This window comes from Pogona vitticeps, chromosome 8, assembly GCF_051106095.1.
Source record: "Pogona vitticeps strain Pit_001003342236 chromosome 8, PviZW2.1, whole genome shotgun sequence".
Taxonomy (NCBI): Eukaryota; Metazoa; Chordata; class Lepidosauria; order Squamata; family Agamidae; genus Pogona; species Pogona vitticeps.
The window spans coordinates 16,817,501-16,833,784 of NC_135790.1; the positions used below are offsets into that span (position 1 = coordinate 16,817,501).

A 16,284-nucleotide genomic window follows, 5' to 3' on the forward strand; every position below is an offset into this window, starting at 1 on the left:
TACAGGTTCTTTCCCAAGCACTTACTTTATGCAGGAGTTACTTTCCTAGAAACTACTCACTATATGTCACGGGTTAAGTGACAATTTAACAGAGGACGCCACCGCTCCAGGAATCTCTGAGGCCTCCTTGGAGAGAAGAGACCACCTGCCAGAAAGCCATCTGCTAGAAAACGTCTCCTCAAGGCCTGGGTCTACCAGCACGACAACATCCAAACTCAACCATTTTCTTGTCTGACCTTTTTTTCCTGTGGTTGCGGTTTTTCTTCCCTTCTTTCAAAAACCATGTTTGTTCTTCGGTGGTGTAGGGGATGTATTTCCGCCAAGGTGGCTGCGTGTCCTCCGTCGGGGGGGGGGCAGTTCTCCATCTGAAGAGTTGTGCTCCTTTTTCAGTGATGTGGGAGCGGGCGCCCTCCCCCAGGACGTTTCCTTGGCCAAACTGGGGAAGTAAAGGCTTTGACTGTTAAAAATCTCTAAGCAGTCATCTTTCCCTTTTTTGGAAGAAAACGAGGTGTGTGGAGGGGGATCATTGTGTAGAAGGACATGTCATGGCGGGTCCACTTTACCTAATATCCGATGTGATGTCAGTCTCAGGAATGGAGATTCTGAAAGGACTGTTCAGACGGTTCCTCTAAAATAACTGATTGTTGCCCAGCTCGCTATTTCAACAAAACTATAGCGAAGTCCATTTACTTTCTTTCTCTAGATATTCATTTTCAGTAAGCTGAAGATAATGCAAGACACAGGACGTTTCTGAGAGTTATTAAACCCTATGACTTAGGGCTTATCCCCATTTTATCCCACTTCTCTGTCCCAGGGTGGTTACATAGTCACTGTCTTGTGTCATATGGTGAGCAGTTTTCCTACTTCAATTATTTTAACAATGATTAATTCTGATATTTGTATATATTAGTTTATATCCGTATATGCAAATCTAATCCGAAAAGCCCTCCTTTTGCTGATGCAGCACTCCACCCTACTGAAAGCATCAGAGATGCATTTTTTTCCCCATCGTTCCCTGTCTGCGTCCTACGTTACCATACATGGGGTTTCTTTTCTAAAGCCTTTTGAAAAAGCCATGCAAAATGCATCCTTCAGCCTAATTCTAAACACCTTTCAGAAAAGGGGCTCCCCAGGAGGGGGTCCTTGGTGGGGGTGGGGGTGGAGAGAAGGCTGCATCTGGGATAGAGGGGAGCCCATGTGACCTTTGATTCTGCTGACTTTTGATTCTGGTCCCACCCCCCAGCGCTGGCATCATCTCTTCCTGCAACCATTAGGTACTCCCCAGGAAATGAGGCCCACAAGAGCAGAATGTTTCCATATCCCTGTTTGATTTGTTAGTGTCAAGCCACTCGTATGCCATCAATCCTTCCTGGCCTCCCAGCTATGAACTGTTTCAATAGCGCAATGGGTTGGAACACCTGGCTGCAGAACCAGAGATCAGGAACGCAAATTCCCACTGGCCCTCTTGGGGGAGAAGTCAGCTGAGCCGGTGTAATTAAGAGGGTTACTTGAAGTGGATGAGCTGTCGGATGCCACGGTGCCACCAGAAGGAGGCGCTGGTGAGCCACTTCTCCATACTTTATCCAAAGAGTGCTGGGGGGGGGGGGAAGCTTCCCAGCCAATTAATGGGCTTATGGATGAGCGTCGATCCACTCGGTACCATTTCTGAGGCATTCCAAACCACGCCAACTCTGTTCTATGAAATTACCTCTGCATTCATGGATCTCAATTTTTTAAAAAATGGGAGGGACAAATGGTGATGACCGGGGGAGGGGTCACCAGAACTGCTTCACCTGTCTGCTCAAATGCCATACGTCAATCAACCTTCAACAATCCTGTATACACTCAGTCCTAATAGTGAGGCAATATTTCATTAACGTTTAGTAAATGTACCTGAGTTGAAGAAGAAAATAAAAGGGAAATAATCCTGTCAGCTCTTTGGACGGGAGTGTTAGCCCGGCTCATAGCGTCCTGAATGATGCCTGCCAAGAAGACGGACACCGAAGATGGCGGCAGGATCGAGACGTCGTCCCTGCTGCACCAGGGGTGCCTTTCGCCCCACCTGAGCCTCTGACGCTTCTGGGTGGGGTTAGTGGTGGCGCCGTGAAGGGAGGGGGGACCTGGGTAGGGAGACCCCCCCGGATCATGGCCTGATTCATGGAGGAGGACGGCAGGAAGGGCCAGAAGGGGAGGGAGGAGAACCAGGGTATTGGGGGGGGGCACAGGATAGGGCCCTTGCTGGGGGGGGAGTTCATTTGGGCTTGAGGGGGGAGGGGCTCTTCACAGAGGGGGCTTATTTTGAGGGAGGCAGGAGGGGAGAGAAGAAAAGAGGCCTCTGGCAGCAATCATTCAGTGCAGAACTGGACTGCGACCGTATGTCCCTGTCATCATAGGCTGGGTATGGAGCACCCCCTGATCGCATGGGGTTGAATGAAACCCCTGTCAGATGAGTATAAAAGTCAGAAAGAGGGTAGGTGCCCATGAGTGCAAAGGACAGGGAGGCTAACTGAAATTGAACTCCAGGGTGAACGCCAAAGAAGAAAGGAGACTTCAGCGGCCATAGCAAGATGATCCTCTCCATCCTCCCAGCCTCATCATGCTGGCTCTAAAACCTCATCAGTTGGAAGATGCCCAAATGAACCCCCTTCTCTTCTTTCCTGAACCATGTTAAACAGTGGGAAAGGCAGGACAGTCAGCTCATCTCCTCTGAAGAGATAGCAATTGCAGGGGTCGCCTTTCTCATGCAGTTCCCTCTCCTCTATCCTAGAGAAACAGAATTCCACAAACTCTGCCATACTCAGCAGCACTTTTGACAGGCGTCATGAAAAAGAAAGAGTAATCCACATTGCTGGTCATCATATTACCACACTTCCTTTGAAAAATCATGACCACTCAATTGGTTGGTTAGTTGATTTGTTGCTTGGTTGGTTGAGAAGAGGAAAATGGTCCCCTGCACAGCTGTAATCAGCCTCAGCTCTCATATGTCGTGGTTTTGAGCAACCAAAGAAGTAAAATGTGAAATAATTTTTCAAAAGCTTCATGCTTTCTGCTTGCATTTCTTAAGGATTTGACAAGATTCAAGTGCCTACCAAAAAAAAAGCTATCCATATAGTGGGAGATAATAGGGAACATGGGTCCAAACCTGCAGGCATTTTCCCCCAGCAGTTACTGGTCAGTACATCATAGGTGTGATCCTCAGCATGCAAAGCCAATGCCTGCCACTCAGATGATCTTCCTCCTTGATTTTGTCACCTGAAAACAGAAACCAGCCCATGGGGCATTGCATGGAATTCAAGGGAATGGAGTCACAATGCCAAGGTTCCATGGGCTCTGAGGTCAGAGGATTCAAAAGATGCTCCGAGAGACCGTTGGGCTCAAAGCCAGAGTGGATTCTGTGGCTACAAGAAGAGCTCGGTGAATGAAAGCAGCTGTCTGAGAGGATCCTGAAGAGAAAGGGTGACATTAAAGGTAAGAGGAGGCAATGGTAGGGAAGAGTGTAAACCAGGAGTGGGCAATTAATTTCTGTAGGGGGGGGGCAGATGAAAAATCTGAACTGTGTTTGGGGGCCGAACCAACTTTACTTAAAAATAAAATGAAACTGTGATGTTATCATTGTTTTTATTTTAAACTTGTTAATCTTCACAAATTCTAAAGAGATTTGTTTGCAGCATTTGAAATATAAGCAACTGATCAACTTCAGACAAAAAGCTATAATGGTTTTTGATGTTCAAAACTGTCTATGGTCCAGACAGGAGCAGCTCATGGGCCATATGTGGCCCTCGGGCCGTACTTTGCCCAGGTCTGGTGTAAACAGTCATTCTATGAAAAGAAGACCCCATCATGCCTCTAAATATTTACCCTGTTTCCCTGAAAATAAGACCTAACCTGAAAACAAGCCCTGGTAGAATTTTTCAGGATGCTCGTCATATAAGCCCTGCCCCCAAAATAAGGCCCAATTAAGTGAAACCCCGCCTTCCACCATTATGCAGGATTGCGCAGCAACCAGAAGAAAATGGCATGACTGTAAAATTAAACATCCCCTGAAAATAAGCCCTAATGTCTTTCTTGGAGCAAAAATTAATTAATACGACAGTATAGGAGAATTGGGGGAAATGGGTGAAAGATAAAATAGAAGGTTTCTACTCAGAGCAAACCATTTTTGATAAGCTTTTGCTGTGTTCAAAAGAACAAATTGTTAGGAAAATGTATAATTATATGCTGGAAATTGAAATGCAAGATGAAATGGGTAAGGAATGTATGATTAAGTGGGCACAAAACATAGGGCATAATACTGATATTGATCAATGGCTGAAAATATGGCAAAGTAACATAAAACTTACAAGATCGGTTAATTTTAAAGAGAACATATCTAAGATGTTTTATAGGTGGCACATGACCCCAGAAAAAATGTCAAAGATGTATACAGATGTATCAAATAAGTGTTGGAAATGTGAAGCACAGGTGGGAAGTTATTATCATATGTGGTGGTCATGTGGAGTAGCGAAACAATATTGGAAAAGAGTACATGCTATGTTGCAACAAATATTGCTCTGTAAGGTACCATTAACCCCAGAACTGTTTTTACTGACTATGATACCTGATAATCTAGATAAGTCAAAGGAATATATAGTTATATATATTGTTACGGCAGCCAGAATTCTATATGCTAAAAAGTGGAAAATCTGACAGTACCGAAACAAGAAGATCTTATTGAAAAGATACGGGAAATAGCTGAAATGGATATTCTATCAGAGGTCATGAAGGCCTATCCCTTGCAAAAGGCAACAGAAACATGGGATCTATTCAACAAGTGGACTTAATTAACAGGCAGCGTGTAAATAGCATATATTGAAATGAGAACTTAATCTAGAAGGCAGAAAAGAGTGAATAGAATAACTTAAAATCTTGATATGGCAATAGGTATAGAATGGATTTTAGTATGTTATTGTCTCTCCTCTTCCTCATTAATTCCAATTCCCTTTTTCCTTTCTGTCACCGCTTATGTTAAAAAAAATTTAAAAATGGGAAAAAAAGAGAATTGGGTGAGGAGGGGAGAGAGAAGACACCAAATGTGGATTTTTCATGTGGATAGAAAAATTTTGTAGTCCATTGTGTCTGTCCAAGTTTGGGGGAGATCCCCCTCGCACTAGCCTGTTCCTTTCCTCATTTCAGAGGCATTCAACCACCAGCTCCCAACTCTGCAACCCACTGAGCTCTGTAAAACCTAAATCATTATTCTTCATTTGTTGATGGGCTCCTTTCAAGTGTCGGGTCCATTCTCTGCCTTTGTCTCCACATATTTTTGTGCTGTTGTGGTACAAAGAAACACAAATGTTCCAGAACACAAGAACGAAAAAGGGTGTCATTGTGCAGATCCAATGTCTGCATGGATCCTCTTTTGGGAGGCCCCTGGCCCCAACAGACACACTCCAGCATGGCCCAAAAGTCCATGGGCATCTCTCCTCCAAGCAGTGGCATCTTTTAGCCCATCCTCCAAGCAGCATGGAGTCATCCTTGTCTTCCCAGAAAACCCTCCAACGCGAGGTGGCATTGTGAAAAATCATCAGTTTGTGCCACCAGTCGGAGGTGGTAAGCCCACTGGGACCCACCCTTTTTTAGAACAAGGAACAGCCAATGAATTAGATGATTCAAAGTTGTTCTCTAATGTGGATCTGTGGATTCCTTCTGGCCCTAGAGAGAGAATTAAAACTTCATTGTAAAGGTCTGACTCTTAGGACCTCTTCTTCAAAACAGATAAAATTATTAAATACAGTGTCAACTAAAGACCTTTAATGATAAGAACTTCTGGAGCTCCAAAATTCATAAAAGCACCCTAAGTCAGAACCAATTTGTCTGCACAAAATAACAACAAGAACAATATTGACTAAATGATGGTTAGAAATCAGAAAATTTATTTATTTATTTATTTATTTATTTATTTATTTATTTATTTATTTATTTATTTATTTATTTATTTATTTATTTATTTATTTATTTAAATGAATCAGTGTCTACTCGGGGCGGCTTGCAAAATCCCACTAGTGATTCAACTGTGGACAGATGATAGGAGATCTAAGGGTCCAAATGCCGTGCTGGGTCAAAAGCCACTCTCTAGTTTTCCAAGAATCATCCTTCCTTGCGTACGAAGACTTGTTTTTGAACAAAAAGCCTGTCCATCAATCCTTCCTGGATGTGTCCTTCTCCAAGGGGAAAAACACCTGTGATATTTTGCACAGATTGCAGAAAGCTTCTGGTTGGGAATAGCTCTTCCTCTTGGACTTGGAGGCAGACGTGGGATCTTGTATCTAGTTTGCAAGGAACGAGCAACATCAATCATCAGCCCCTGTCACAGGCTTTATTTTGGGTTCCCCAGGTCCAGTGGAAGTGCAGGAAGGGATCACATATATATGATTTTAAGCACAATCCATCACATTTTTGAGTTACCAAAGTTACTTTGTCAGAAAATTTCAAGATCTTATTAGAAAGGTCGTGGTGGATATTTTTTCTGGTTCTATGACTCGCTTTTCTCAATGACCTGCAAAGTAATGCAATGGATCTCTTACTTTGTCTTGCTGAACACAGGGGAGAAATTTAACAATGGAAAGGGGAGCAAAAAGACCTCCATTCGATCATTGGACTTTCAGATGGGCCAGCCGAAAGGAGACCACTTTAAAGAAAATATGCCGGGAGATGGCGAGAGAAAAACTGCGTTGTATGAGGAGGAAGGTGAGATGGGCTTTAATCTCCCACTTTCACAAGAGGACAACTCTGAAGGTGGACTGCAGGTCCATCAGCAGTTGGGCCTCTCCATCACTTCTGCCCTGGGTTGGGAGTCTCTGTTTTTGGGTGTATCTGTGTGCCCAAGGAGAACTGTCCTCTGCAACTCATGGATACGGGTAAATTTTTCTCCTCCCCTTAGAGTATTGATAAGGAAAGATGGAGTTGCAGTTGACAGACTTCTCATCCCCAAAAGACTGGGTTTTCGGGTTTAACTGTACAGGATCTGAATAGGTTTTGTCTAGACACACATTGAAAAGCCTTTTTTCTCTTCTTGTGATTGCAGGACCTGAAGTTTGAAGGAAGCCGCCCCCTTTGCCCTCTCCCCCATAAACCCCATAGACCCCATAAACCTCGTGTTCATCCTCTCCCCCACCCAAATCCTGCCCTTGTCCCTATCCTCGACCCTGCTCTTGTCCCTCTTCCCGAATCAAATCCTCCTCTTGTCCCTTTCCCCGATTTAGATCCTGCCCTTGTCCCTCTCCCCGAATCAAATCCTCCTCTTGTCCCTTTCCCCGATTTAGATCCTGCTCTTATCCCTCTCCCTGACTCAAATTCTCCTCTTGCCCCTTGCTCCAACCCACCCCCTCCTCTCTCCCTTCTGCCCTTCCCATTGTTCAATCTTCCCGTATTTCAAGAGGATCACCAGCACCCATATCTCCAAGGTGAGGGAACTTTTCACTGACAACATATTTTCTAGTGGGCTGTTTTTATTAAAGGTTTCACAATCAGTCCTATTCAAAATTAGATACATTTTCTTCAGCAGGATCCTAAGAATATGTACTGCTCTCTCATTTGATAGGATAGTGACGAAAGTCCTTGATCTTAAAAGGATCAAAGGCTAGTTTGAAAGGTCTGCCCTGGTTTACACAATAGCCCAATGAACTTAATGTAGATCTATTGCTTTAGCATAAAGAATGTTTGTAGATATGATGGGATGATCATTAGGAAATGTAGGCTGACCAGAAGTAAGATGATGTCCTCTGCTGGGATTATCCCCAAAAGATTTTTTAACATGGATGTCCCCTGATGGGAGAAAAGGGAGTTTATTCTCATATTGATGAAGATTTCTCTTTTCTCTTTTCCCTACAGGAACCCTGACCCGAAGACTTCCCCTCAGCTGCCGTCCATCCCATCAGCCCAAGATCCTTGCCCTCCGGCCTCTCCCTCCACCACCAAACCCACCTGGCAAGCCGAGGAAGACCATCCGTTCCCTCTTTCCTTCCTCCCTGCCCTTCCCTTCCCTCTCCCTCACCTCCTGCCTTCTTTCCGGAGCCTGTCTTGCCCTTGTAGGTTATTATTATTATAAGAAATAATATATATAGGAAATATAGGAGAATTATCAACCCTTCCCCCCTCCAAATAGATCTAGTTTCCTTGATTTCATTTAAAAATATGTTAGGTTTTATTGATTATTCCTTTATTTCACAAATTACTGCTGTATTCTGTATTTCAAAATATACAGTATATTGATTGTTTTATTGTATTGAAAATATTAAAGTCCTTTATATAATGTACATTAAAGTCTACTGAATATTTCTTTATATAAAGTGATCTGTCCTAAGATTAGTCAAGCTGATCTTTATCATGGCTTCCCAACCTGCGGATTGGGACCTCCAAGGGAGTCTCAATGTGTTTTCTAAGGGGTTGCCATGGTTCCTTTTGCAATCCTTTTTTACATTTATTATATTAAATACGGCATACCCAGAAATGGTTGATTTTAACCCTTTGTTGATCCTTCTAATCTGAACTGGAACTGCAGGCAGTCTAGAGTCCTTAGGTCTTTCTGCCTCCCTTTGGCTGGATTTCCCTTTTATGCATGCGCATCGTTCCCAACCCTTTTGAAAGATGCGCTCTTGCTGGTTCCTCCCTGGGCCTCCGTGTTTATCTTTGGAGGCCCGACTTCAGCTCTTTGGACGGGAGCATTAGCCAAGCTCAACGAGGCCTGAATGAGGCAAACGTCTGACACACATCAGGAACATGGAGGTCAAAGATGGTGGAAGGATTGGAAAAAAAGAGGCTGTGGCAATCGTGGCAGCCGTGGCGCCCTTCGCTCTGGAAGAATGGTGACACCGTGAAGGGAAAGGAGACCTAGGCAGGGAGAGGTGTCCTGGTCCCACCTGAGTCAGGAGGTGGAAAGGCAAGAGGGGCAGAGCCCCAGACCCACACAGAGCCCCCCGATGAGTAGCCCAGCCGGTTCCGGGGGTGGGAATTGGCCACCGTGGCACATGTGGCACCATGGGGTTTCTATTCATGTCCACAAGATAGGAATAGAAAGGGCCCAACAGTGGATTGTACTCTACAAAGAATGGAAAGGTCGTCATACGGATCTGTCCTCAGTCATCCCAAAATGGAGAACATGGACGAATGGGCTCAAGCGACAGGGAGCCTGACTGAGGCTGAAGATCAGGAGAAACATCTTCACTGTTAGAAGCCTTTGAACTTCTTGGTAGCCCAGGGTGGCTTCCAGGCAGGAACATTTTGTAAAGTTGAAAGAGTTGGCTAGACCCCACTGGCTAGGACCACTCGGAGGGCTGGCCAGGGTCTCGTGCCGATGCTCACAGCAGACCCGGCCAGACGCTTGAGGAGGCCCTGGCAGCTGCCAGAGAATGTCCTCCATGAAACGAAAGGTGGGGAAAGGTGCCGCACGCCAGGTGTGTGGGAAGAGCTGCTCTGTCAGATGAGATTACCTGGAGACTGAGAGGTTTTGGCCCCGGGATGGTGCAAGTGGGAACATCTGTCCATCTCTTTGTGACCGATGAAGATGCCCAGCAGGGAGAAAAGAATCATCACAGCTCTTTTAGTTCTCATATCAACATTCCTTTATTAACATTCCATCTTAGTCAAAGAAATCACATGCAAAAAACCTCAAAAAAAAAAAACCAGAGGGGGGGGGGAGATTAAGAAAGACAACTGCACCAGCTCCTGCCAACGGAGTAGATGTGGGTGGGTGGGGGGCTACAGTCAAGTGGGGAGCTGTGGGGAGGGAGGCGTGTTCACACCGAGACAGGAGGAGGAGGAGATGATTAGAAGGTAGGCGAATGCCCAGGAAAAAATATGGCTCCATGCTTATTTGCCTTTGAGATCTTTCTCACAATGACCCGATTATGTGGAACCAGAAAGGGGAAGCCCTCTTTGGCAAGAAAAGCAATAAAATCTCCTGAGGTACCTTAAAGAGTATTTGGTGTATCGAAGCCCGGACTGTTGTGACATGAGCTCTCGTTGTCAGATTTGTGGGATTGAGAATCCCATCCCACCACATGTGTGTCCACGTAGGGACTATTCAGCATTTCTGAGCCTGAACTTCTAGGGATGGAAAAGCTTCGGCCCTCTGGTTGCTTTGGACTACAACTCCCACAATCCTTTATCATTGGTAATACAGTTGGGGATTCTCGAGACTATAGTCCAAAAATCTGGATTGCCAAAGGTTTGCCACCCCCAGACAGGCAGATACTGTACCCCATGCGACCGATAAAGCAGACTGTTGTGCAAAAAAGGCCAAGCTGTATTTGTTGTGTAGCCTTTAAGCTATCATGGGTCTTGTTGTTGTTCTTGCCACTTAGTGCTCCACTCCTCTTTAAGCCGTCTCACAGTGCCAACAACGTGAAGCAGGGATTTTTCTTGCCGGCCCTTCTCCCAACTTTTCCCTCCCCTGTTCCCTCTCTGCTATCCTGAAACCTATTCCAACTTTGGAGCAAAACAGAATCCCTGCAATGGAGAAAGGAGAGACATCTTCCTGTGATCAGGTGAAGCCAGGCTTCTCGGCTCCTCAGTTTGTTCTTCTCGGATTGCATTGCCCAACAATAAGGATTTTGCAGTTAAGAGAAGCTGCAGGAAACATTTGGGCCTTAAGGAGATTTTGACCACTACAATGCCTTGCAATTATCCATACATTCCAAGGCTTCTGGGAATTGGGGCCGAAAACGTCTGGAGAGGCAACATTTCCCCACCTCTGGATCGTGGTCTGAAATGTAATTAATTTTCAAAGCCTGACTGAGAGAGAAAAAGTCTATTAATGGGAGGGAGACTATACACTTTTTGGAAAAAAAAATCAGCAATTAATAGCAAGACTGGCAGGCATAATGACCCAACAGGACTACACAGCGGTTCCCCCAAATGATGAACCTTTTGTGGGGTGTGTGTGTGTTTGTGTGTGTGTGAGCAGCTGTGATGATTGGACTGGGTCCATGAATCCTGAAGGCTGATAATAGAGCAGATGGTAGAACTGGAGCAGAGGTTGGAAGAATTTTTGCCTTGGTTTATAACTCCCCGAAACCCCCAGCCAGCAGTGGGGAATTTTGGGAGTTATAGCTGAGCATGGAACTTGGACAAGCTCTGAAGAAACCGAAAAGCTCACCACGAACCGCTGGACTGATGAACCTGAGAATCCGTCTGTGTCCATATTAGATTCATTTAAAAAGATCGCACCGCACTATTAAAACAACGGCAACAACAACCGAGGACATGGAAAGGATGACTGTCACAACCATGAGTTAGAGCTGAATGGGAACAATTCAAGGAGGGGAGGACAGTTAGAAAACGAGGTCGGCTGCTTAACATTTCTAAAAGGAGTTCTAAAGCTGTACAGTGCAAACAAATAAACCAGCATGCCACATGCAAAGGAAAGGAATTCAGGAATATCAATTTGCCCTGAGGTAGGGGGGAATAGGAGGGTGTTCCCTGGCTGGAGAGAGACCAGAATGGATTTTAATTCTTCTTCTTTTTTCTTCAAAGGGTTGAAGACAAGTCTGTGACAAAGAACACTTGGCGTGGGGTTCTGTGGTTTTTATACTTGACATTACCAGAGGTGGTGGATAGAATGCTTTATACAGAGGACACGAACCTGTGGCCCACAGGCCTAAGCCGGCTTGTAGAAGTTTCCCTACTGGTTTGCAGGGGTCCTCAGGAAAGGATTTCCCCCACCACCACCACCACCAAGTCCCACCTTTGGAGACTCGCATGAAAAGAATCCTCCCTATCGCCAATCACTGATCGGAGAGAGTCGGGATTCCCTCCTCAGCTTCTCTCTTCCACACTTGGGAAGCGGGGAGGGAAAGCAAACCTAACTTGGCTTTCAAGAACTTCTCCTCCTTTTGCCTGAAAGACAGAGAAGGGGAAGGAAATAAAACTACACACTCATGCTGTGAGGCCCAGTTTGTAAGCACCGGCTCTCTTTCTCTGCTCTTTCTCTCCATGAAGAAGAGAGTGGAAAGGCAAAACTGGCCACGATTCCGTCCCCTTTCCCCGGCTGGCTGACATGGGTTGAGCCTCCCCCCCCTTCCCCATGCAAGGATGGGGGAAGACGGTTACCACAGGGTTCCTGGTCAAAAGGCCAGGTGCAAAAGCTCCTCCACCTTAGCCCTTTTTCCAGGGACAAAAAGACATGGGGGAGTCATCCCGCCTCCAGTGGCCCTCCGTAGGCAGACATCTTCCAGCCTATGGATGAAGGATCCAGAACACATCAGGTTTTCCACCCCTGCTTTCAAGAATGCAATCCTACAGCACAAATACTCTGATGTAAGCCATATTGAATTCAATGGGCAATATCCCCTGGTTAAGCATGCTTGTTGTTTAAGGGAAGTGGAGGTGCAACTTCATTTATCTAATGATATGCATACACTTTTTTTTACTTCAATTGATTTCTTGCAGGAGATACTAGTAAAATTTTCCTTTGGAGATGGGGGAAGGAAAACCAATTAAATCAAAATGCATAGTCTATGGGTCAGTGGTGCTGCTGACTATCACATCACTAAGGACTCTTCTCTTCTTTTTCCCTTCCCAAGGCCTTTTTTTTCTTTGTAAGATGAAGAACGGGGCTCATGGGATCAGGTGAAAAACATATTGTGTTTTACCAGTCTTATGGCTGTCGTCAACCCTATTTAGCGAAAGATCATAAGGAGAGAGAAAAAAATCAATGAGTATGTACCCTAAAAGCAGTGGTATTTCTGCTATTTCACCCTGGAGCATTTGGTGTACTCCGTCTCCCAGAAGCCCCCACTTTGTAGCCACTGGCCATGGCAATTCTGAGCTGGGGAATTCTGAGAGAATGTAGACCACCAAAGGAACTTTCCCAAGGTTGAAATTCTATAATCTGCCTCCTGACTCTGTTGGCTTCTGGCGGGGAAAAGAACAGAAAGCTCGGCTGTACAACCTTTAACCTTTTGCCATTGGCCACCTTGTCTGGAATCCAGAAGGTGGAAGTAAATGCCAAAAAGACCTCCGGGTAGGGATGATGGCTGTAATACAGCAGTGGGCTAAAAGCCATGGGTTCTGCAAAGACCTACGTTTCCCTTTGTTATATTGCACCACTGTGTGTGTGTGTAAGGTAGGTGTGTGTGTGTGTGTGTGTGTGTGTGAGAGAGAGAGAGAGAGAGTGAGAGAGAGAGAGAGAGAGAGAGAGAGAGAGACTAAAAACAAATCGGGAATGAAGAAACAGTACTGTATGTGCAAAGGAGGGACACAGGTTGGGTGCCAAGGAAGTACACAGAGGATTTACTACAAGAAAAAGCCAGCAGTGCCAACATTTCCATCTTTAACGGAGACGAGGGGGAAGGCGGTTATGAAAACAAAGGCAATCCAGAGGGCAAAGCTGGAGAGCAGGGGCGTCTTGTCTGTGATCAGACTCAATGGGACGGTGATAGTTCTAGAAACTTAAGGGTGATGTTCAGAAGATGACTCGAAATCTGGCCAGATGTGGCTGTTCCATCCATTTCTTCTCAGCTGTTTGTAGGAGAGAAGAAGAAGAAGAAAAATGAAATGCAACCTCGAAACTGTTTCGCAGACTTTATCCAACAGCTTCCTTCCTGGTATCTAGAAGGAATGCTTCCAAAACCTGCCCCCACAAAGTCTGGCGGTGCATGGGATTAAACGGAGGGGAGGTAGAGCTGGTGTCAAAAGTGGGGGGGGGCTCATTTTTCTTTCTCCCTCCCTCTCTCCCCCCTTTCTATTCTCTTCTTTCTTTCTTTCTTTCTTTCTTTCTTTCTTTCTTTCTTTCTTTCTTTCTTTCTTTCTTTCTTTCTTTCTTTCTTTCTTTCTTTCTTTCTTTCTTTCTTTCTTTCTTTCTTTCTTTCTTTCTTTCTTTCTTTCTTTCTTTCTTTTGATTCCTCTTTGCCAGTTTTTAAGATTCTGAAAAATAGGTACAGGGGCGAATCCAATTGCAGCTTTGGGCATGCGTAATAGCTTCCCCCTCCTGCTTCCCAAGCTACGTTTTCTGGAGAAGCCAGCAGGATTCCTGTAATATTAATAGCATAGCCCTTTACTTCTAAAGGGATAGACCACAGCCTGAGATAATCTCCCCTAATTAGAGAAAATAGTTACGTAGAAAGAAAAAAAAGAAAAGATCAAAGAAAGGGAATCTGGCTTTTTAAATTCATCCAAATGATCAATTCAAAGGAAGCCCTCCTCCCCCCAGATACATTTTAATCTTTCCTGAATAAATCCGCATGATCTGCTTATCACAGATTTTTTTCCCTCTTTGCTTCTTTTTCACAAGGTGGATCTGTGTGTTATTCCTCAAAGGCTAAGCGTTTGGCAGGAGTTACATCTTCCCAAGATCACCGTCCTTATCATGGATGGTCCTCCAGATTTTGTTGGACTACAACCTCCATTAAACCTAGCCAACATGGCCAATGAAACCTAAGGGATCCTGGTTGCTGAAGTTCAATAAAATCTGGAGGACCAGAGTTATCCAGCTCATTGTATAGTGCTGTTGGGAAGATGGGATTCTTTCTAAAACTGGGAGACTCTTGCAATTTGGAGAGCTGCTTGGAAGGTGGTTGTACAACGGACATGCCTTAGACAAGTCCTGCGATGGCACTAAGAGGGAGAGACATGCATCGGCCTCCAGCATCTCCAACAGCTGGACAGGTTAGGTTTGGTTTTTGTTTTTCAACTTCGTGTCTTCAAATTTTATTTGAATTTGCCAGAGAAGTAAAACACCAGTGTAAATAAAAAACTTAGGCACTAACTATGTAATTATTTGATTCTCTCCAGACAACAGAAATTTCAAGTAGCTTGTAGGAGGTAGACCAGTCATGAGTGAACCAACTTCCTTCCTTCCTTCCTTCCTTCCTTCCTTCCTTCCTTCCTTCCTTCCTTCCTTCGAAGTCCAATGGCCTTGCAAAAAGTCAGCATAGTTGTGCACCGCGTCACATGGGCTGTGTACAGCAATAGCAAATGCTGTTGTTATTTAGACATACTGCTAGAGCACTCTCTGGGTGGTTTGCAACATAATTATGCAAGGAACAGTTTGCCCACCCCCACCCCCAGAAAGCTGGGTACTTTTTTTACCAACCCCAGAAGGATGGAAGGATGAGTCAACTTTTAGCTGGCTACCTGAACCCGGCAGAATCAAACTCAGGTAGTGAGGAGAGGCTTGAATGCAGTACTGGGGCTTGCTAATGGCCTGCACCAGCTTCTTAATTTACAGCTACTTGTGGTTCCGATCCACACCAGTGGCAAGAATAATTATTAATAGGGTTCCGGGTTGTGAAGAGAGCAAGTCAGTTCTGAGTTGGACATGATAATGAGGAAGGTGTATTTTGAAAGCTCACCAAGAAAAGGGAGGTCCTTTGTTGGTCCTCCACATGCAGTAGAGAAACTACCTTCTGTTTATTTTAATACTGTAAGCTGCCTTGGATCCTTTTTAGGAGAAAGGCAGTGTATATTTTATTGATTCTACTTATTATATACCCTGTTTCCCTGAAAATAAGACCTAACCTGAAAATAAGCCCTAGTACGATTTTTCAGGATGCTCGTAATATAAGCCCTACCCCAAAAATAAGCCCTAGTTAAGTGAAACCCCACCCTCGACCATTGTGCAACACTCTGAAGCAACCAGACATGACTGTATTTGAATAAATGTAGATTGTTGTACATGGAAAAAAATAAAACATCTCCTGAAAATAAGCCCTAATGTGTTTTTTTTTTTTTTTGGAGTAAAAATTAATTTAAGACCCTGTCTTATTTTCAGCGAAACACTCTATTAAGAATAAATTCTATTTATTATATAAATAGAATCCATCCATCCATCCATCCAATGATTCTTGTACAAATGTGCAGTTATCATCATTCTTCTGGAACCACAGTGGTGCCTCACTTAACGATTTCCCCGCATTACGACAAATCTGCTTTACGATGAACTTTTTGCGATCGCATTTGCGATTGCAAAACGATGGTCTAAATGGGGGAATTTCGCTTTGCGATGATTGGTTCCCTGGTTCAGGAACCGATTCTTCACAAAATATTTTTAGAACAGCTGATCGGTGGTTTCAAAATGGCCACCGGGTAATTAAATGGCTCCCTGCTGTGTTTAGGGATTGATTCCTCGCTATACAGGCACCGAAAATGGCCGCCGTATGGAGGATCTTTGCTGGACAGTGAGTTTTTTACCCCAATGGAACACACTGAACGGGTTTCAATGCATTTCAATGGGCTTTTTATTTTCGCTTTAGGATGTTTTCGCTTAACGGTGATTTTCCTGGAACGGATTATCGTTGTTAAGCAAGG

At 44.6% G+C, this 16,284-nt stretch overlaps 1 protein-coding gene and 1 long non-coding RNA gene across 2 annotated transcripts in view; one reads left to right on the forward strand and one right to left on the reverse strand.

The window, feature by feature from the left end:
• Nucleotides 1–3,270: 3,270 nt before the first annotated feature.
• LOC140701866 (uncharacterized) lies at nt 3,271–8,207 on the forward strand. The gene is made up of 3 exons (XR_013538308.1): nt 3,271–3,468; nt 6,583–7,442; nt 7,870–8,207. It is a non-coding gene; the product is annotated as an uncharacterized LOC140701866 (long non-coding RNA).
• Nucleotides 8,208–13,202: 4,995 nt separating this feature from the next.
• Nucleotides 13,203–16,284, reverse strand: part of NRGN (neurogranin) — a 49,617-nt gene continuing 46,535 nt past the window's right edge. Inside the window, exon 3 of the mRNA XM_020811544.3 lies at nt 13,203–13,497. The gene's annotated coding sequence lies outside the window, so the exon portion shown is untranslated. The remainder of the gene's footprint in view (nt 13,498–16,284) is intronic.